Here is a 6,000-nt window from a genome sequence, read left to right as displayed (position 1 = left end):
GCATGCCATTTCCATAATTTCGACTCCCTTAATTGTACGAAATGTTGGCACAGAGCTGAACTGTTGCCATTGAATTGGACTCCAAATTGTTGACTGGGGGCCAATATCCAGTTGGAAATGGTCATTTCCGATTTTGATTTGGCCTCAACTGTTTTGTTAAACTTGGAACAAAGCCATACTGCCGCGGTGCAATCCATCGCTGCGTACGTGGTTCGGCTAGAGCAGCTCTTTAGACACAGTGACAGACACAGAGACCATTTTTATTTAAGAAACAGCCAACAAAAGTGAACTGAAAACATGGCAATTGCTCACCCCATACATGGTTACTATACAAAGGCACACTGCACTTGAACCTTGTCTAGGACGCCTAGCGCGTAGGATGCTTTCGTGAAAAAAAAAAGAAAAGAAAAAACGGCGTTGTACATGGCATCGAATCCAGGTGCATACACTTCTGCCTTTTCCCGTGCTCTCGAGTTAAGTGATCCTTGGATGGCGACTATAACCTTCGAAATGTGATGCATTTATAAAAAAAAAAAATACACAGCGGCACAAAGCCGCGGTGTATATTGTAGCCTATCGCGAGGCCTAGTTTGTCGTCTCTGCAGCACTGGAGAGAACGACGCTGGCCAAGTGCTAGCTGCAGCAGCTGTGGAATGCACGAGGTAAGTGAGAATTAAGCAGTACAGTACTTTATGAAGCAATATTCAAGACGATTATGCAGTTGTTATATAAAATGTCGATACTTCCATTAACATCGCTGAACAAAGCCGCAGAATACTCTAGCTGTTAAGCCTGTTGTGTGGGCTTAGTTAGCGTTCGTCGCGGCAGTAGAGTGACGCTTGCCACGTGTTCTGCAGCTGCTGCACGAAGACTCGGAAGAATGCGTGAGGGAAGCAGGTAATAAGCACTGTAGCACTTTATTAAATCAAATTTGACACGATTAAGCATGCGTGTATTTACGTATAGCCTGGTAAAGAGGCCTAGCACGCAAGTTATTTTGGTGGCCGCGACGATTGATACGAAGCCACGTGCAACGTAGAGAGGGAAGAGGAGTACGGGAGGTGCAGGTCTGCGGTCTGCCAAGAAACATTGGGGCGGCCCTGAAAAGGGCCGTTTGGATGCGCAGCGACGTGACGGCGTGGCGAACACAACGCCCTGCACTCGTCCGTGGCCCTTTGCCGTGCACCGTCAACAGCGGTGCACTACGTCGTACACAGTGCCATGGTTATATGCTGCCCTGGATGCTATCGCGATGCTTCTACTGTAGACATTTACGAGGGTTGCGGCGATGATCTTGGAGAGCTGATCGATGCCGCGATCCCTGACATGGGCTGCTGCGTACAAAGAAAATCCTCGGTCTCTTCGCAGCATACAGGAAACGGTGCTGTAAAAGAGTAGAAAAAGTTGCATTATGAACATAGCGATTTGATGAATGCGCAACATATTACAAAACCTTCGACAAAGAAATCTGCGTTCTTGTACCTCAATCAGGGTTGAGAATGTGCACGGCAGACGTGCGCCTCAGCATAGCAGTCAGGCAGCGCTTAGTTGCCGACGGCGGATGTTTTCGTGGAGGTCTCCATAGCCGTGGCCGATTTTTTTTTTTTTTTTGAACACGAGGAGCGTCCATGCCACGAGCTGCTGCTGCACGAGGTCCTGGAAGCACGTGGGGAGAGACAAGCGACACAGTACTTATAAATAAGCAAAATGAGAGAATTCTGCGCAATTTATACTTACCTTGACGGTGCTTGCGATCTCCCGCAGGTCGTCGCCATTATCAACGTCATTCCGCCCAACGTACAGCACGGATCGGCGTGCCGAAAGCGCGTTGACGTAAACGCGCAGGCCCGCCATCGTCGAGCACCTCGGTGACCGAACGCGCCGGTGTCATGCAGCAGCGAGATCCACGAACCGAATGCCGGAATCGCGCGCGTTGCCAGAGCGGGGGCTCCTAGCGATTCCCTAGAGCGTCTAGGGACGAAAAAAAACAAGCAAACCCAGTTTTTGACTACGTCACGTCCGGTTAAGCATTCAGCCCGACGCAAAAAACGTCACGCCAGGCCGCGGCGTGTCCACCAATCAGCGTTTCCAGCCGATCTACCCCTAAACGCTTCTTTCCTCTGCGGCGCGCGCGCTAGTGATGCACTCCTACGGCTGACCACGGCCGGTCTCGAGGGAGAGAGCGCGCGCTCTTTCTTACGGCCTTCTCAATCGCCGCGTGAACAATGGGAACTTTTCTCCTTGAGTCACGCTCTCCGCCGCCGCAAGGGGCGCGACCTGCTCACTGTTCGCTCCGCATCTGCTTCAGTGGCGGCGGGTGGCTTTTGCCTGGTTTCGCGCTGTCGCCCGCGGGTTTCGTGGTGAGTGCAGCCCCTAAATGAAAGATTACAGAAGGTAGATGCTGCAGCGGCATCCTGTCAGCGTGCTACACACGTGAATGGAGTCTTTATATTAAAAAACACTGTCGCTCAGCAAACGCTCGACAAGCATATGACATGTATTGCGGCATGGTATCTATTTTTGTTCATTTTAATCTGAATTTTTGCGCAAGCCTGTACAAGAAAATGAATAAAAAAAGTGAATGAGCAGTGATCACATCGAAGCTTCTTCAAGGCAAACATAACAGCAACAATGGCAAAACCGTCTTTCAGCGCTAGATGAGAAACCATCGAGGTAACACCGAAGATGAAAATAATTTTATAAAAATGTAATGGTAAGTTGCACAATGCTTACATGACATAAAGTATTAGTAGTATAACGTCAGAGTTAACGCTTTTAAGTTTTGTTTTCAATTTTGCTATAATTTATAGACCAGCAAATGTTTTATGTTGTATTATAAACATTATTTCAATTTTGCAAATAAACGTTGGTTTAAGAAATGTTTACGTGATATCATGATTATTTCGTGAAAAAACAGGAAATCTATTTCAAGCACTAATTCTTAGCGATATTTTCTTTCTTTTTCTAGTATGTTTTTGGACTAATAGTTCCTTGTAATTATCTGAGCAGTAATGCCTGCCTTAGAGAGCAATCGCAGCCCCATTATTTTGGTAGAATGCTTTCTTATTACACATTCGCCACTGTTACTCAAGGGTCACTCCTCAATAATGGATATAAAAGCTTTTCTCTGTGCTATTTATTTAGAGGTGACTATAGGAGTTGTATGTCGCGCTGTATTGCGCGCCCAGGCACCTAGTGTCGACACCGACGAAATTATTTCAGTTCTGCCGCAATCAGTAACCGAGGAACTGAAAGAAGTGATGGTATCTCCTGTCATCCCATTACGCACTAGCTGTCACGTATTCTGGTTTAGCTTACGTCACGTTGGATAGATTGTTAAGGTAATCAGTGACTTCGGGTGTGACGCTTGTGCTATCCTTCTTGAAACCAGCGAAAGAAGCAGCCCCATGTACACTATTCTGCGAGGACAAGATTCTAGCGGACTGCATTATCCAAAACCAGAGTTTGTAGCTCTCTTGGACAAGGTTGTGTGTTTTTTTGAAAAAGCTGTCGTGCACCTACCATACACAAATGTCCTTGAAGTCCTTCAAATCTTAATCCAGCCAGCACTTGAGAACTCACCTTTGCTGAGTTGCCCGGAAGGCACTGACAATAGCCAAGGTCCGCTTCTTTAATACGTGAGAAATTTCTCAGACTCCTTCTTGTCAATTATGCTAAGAAGGTGACAGACAGGAACGAAAGGCCAGCTCCTTAATTATGTGCACAAACCGTCCAGAAAGATTTTGAGACTTTAATTTTCTAGCCGCATGTACCGTTTTGATGAATGAGTGCAATGTGTTAACTTTGAAGGAGAATTTTTTTATTGCTTGCTGCTCTTATCAATTATGTATATCTGTTTATGCCCATTTCCTTGATTAAATGTTGTTTTTTTATCACTGATATTAAACTGACTACGACTGTCTACGTGTGCGCCAGTCGCGAGACGACGTATACATCTGCTGTCTTTCAACCTACTCTTTTCAATTATGCATATCTGTTTATGCCCATTTCTTTGATCTGTCTACGTGTGCGTCAGTCGCGAGACTGTACGTATACATCTGCTGTCTTTCAACCTACTGATTTGTTTTAAACGAAGCTAGAACAGCCCACATCACTAGACAACTGAAATTTTAACTGTATGCGTAAACTTTTGTTCCTTACTCTGAATCTGAGACGTGCTATGAATTTTCGTCAGTGCCTCTTTTGCTCTAAACGAAAACGGCAGCGGTTGAAAGAATACTTGGAATATCCACCGAACAGTTTGCCATGCACTAGCGTCAGGTCGCGCTATACCTGCTTACAGCTTTCAAAGGCACACTGCATAAAATGGTACATATAGTTTTGTGAAAAATTTAGGGGCAAAAAGTGTAAGTGCACCCGAAACTTCATTCGACCGTGCGCGACAGCACTGACGAAGGCGCGCTCTCGCGCGCACGCGCATTATTGACTATTTTATTGCTCATGCACGATAAATCACGCTGATTACGGCTTCTTCCTATAAGCCATAAGGGGTGAAACATCAGGACCTGCCGGTTGCAACCGATGCGGGCGGAGCGAAGAGCGAGCGCGCGTTTCCCTTGCGCGTGAACGGCTGTAGCGGAGGAGCAGCAGTGGGGCGGTGGCGACCCCACCGAGGCGCGGAGGGCGGTGGAAACAGACCCCATTGGAGAGGCCGTAAGAGAAGAGAGAAACGCGCTCTCCCTCGAGACCGGCCGTGGGCTGACAGCGCCACCTACGCTTTTCATCGCTCCGGCGACCACGTCGCTCCTGTCGCTCCCATTGCCGCGCGCCGCCTTTTGCGCGAATATGTGGCGCCATCATGCGGGAGCGGGCGGGAAACACATTGAGCGGCAGTGTAGCAGACGACGCGAAAGCGCACCGTACGAAATGGCCACGCCAACGCTGGTAGAAAGCGAAAGCTTCCCCCCTTTTTGGGCCTCGGAGCGAAAAGTAGTGACAGTGATTGCAGCATATCATGTTCACGCAGTATGGGGGAAGGTACAGCGTTTTCACAATCCACTCATAACGCACGTACGCATGCACTATCTTCGTATTGTAAGAGCGTGTAGCGCGGGCCGTGTTCGGAGAGCGTGGGGGCAGAGAGAGAGAGAGAGAGGGGGATCTCAAAGGGCAAAGCAGCCAGGGGTTTGTTGATGCTGCAGAGCTAGGTGGAATCGTCTCCTGTGACTTTGAGCGGCGCATATGCGCGGGGTGTCTTGAGTTACCGAGCACAACCCAGTCAAAAAAAAATCAATGGGTCCAATTGGGAAGGCCAGTCAGATTGAATTGGTTCTGCCAATCCCAAATGGTTTGTCCAATGGGTACTGTCCAACCCAACTGGTTTCTTCACTCCCAATTGGGAAGCCCAGTTGGTTTCTTCACTCCCAATTGGGACACCCATTGGTTTCATGACTCCCAATTGGGAATGAAGAAACCAATTGGGCGTCCCAATTGGGACTGAAGAAACCAACGGGGGGATTGAATAAACCCATTGGGCTAATGGGAAGCCCAATGGGTTACTTCAATCCCAATTGGGATTCCTTCGCTCCCAAATGGGACGACCATTTGAAACGAATTGGGCTTCCAACTGGGCCTCCCATTGGCTCTAATTGGTCCTAAGCAAACATTCCCAATTGGGGAAAGTCAAGTCAGTGACATCCTTGACTGAGATGTGCACAGATATACATACCTGTATAAAGAGACAAGAGTGAAAATTTTAAGTTCTTATAAAAAGTATATGCCGCTTAATCTTATTAATTGATTATATCATGTTCACTGTAACTTAAGGCATAATTAAATAAGTTAACTCTGAATAACAAAGATGTGTCACTGGTCCCAGCAGCACTGTTCAAAGAATGGCATATATAAGTCTGCAACCTGTGGATATGTACATTGAATCTGTGTTAGTTCCGCGTGTGTAATGCTTGCTTGTCTCCCATGATTTCTGTTAAAAATTGTAATTTCACTCCACTTGTCTAAAAATCGGCTCCCCTATAACTT

At 47.1% G+C, this 6,000-nt stretch overlaps 1 long non-coding RNA gene across 2 annotated transcripts; it reads right to left on the bottom strand.

Annotated features, from left to right (window-relative positions):
• Positions 1–376: 376 nt before the first annotated feature.
• LOC146172033 (uncharacterized) lies at positions 377–1,951 on the bottom strand. 2 transcript variants are annotated; one of them, XR_014702643.1, is made up of 3 exons: positions 1,738–1,951; positions 1,483–1,656; positions 377–1,384 (listed from the first exon to the last, which is right to left on the bottom strand). It is a non-coding gene; the product is annotated as an uncharacterized LOC146172033 (long non-coding RNA). The 2 variants fall into 2 exon arrangements; XR_014702642.1 differs by having other exon boundaries at positions 377–1,656.
• Between the last annotated feature and the right edge of the window lie 4,049 nt (positions 1,952–6,000).

This window comes from Amblyomma maculatum, unplaced genomic scaffold (genome assembly GCF_055883805.1).
Source record: "Amblyomma maculatum isolate TAMU_Amacu unplaced genomic scaffold, ASM5588380v1 scaffold_15, whole genome shotgun sequence".
Lineage (NCBI taxonomy): Eukaryota > Metazoa > Arthropoda > Arachnida > Ixodida > Ixodidae > Amblyomma > Amblyomma maculatum.
The sequence above is the reverse complement of the archived record's forward strand: the minus strand, read 5'-3'. Positions and strand labels throughout refer to the sequence as shown.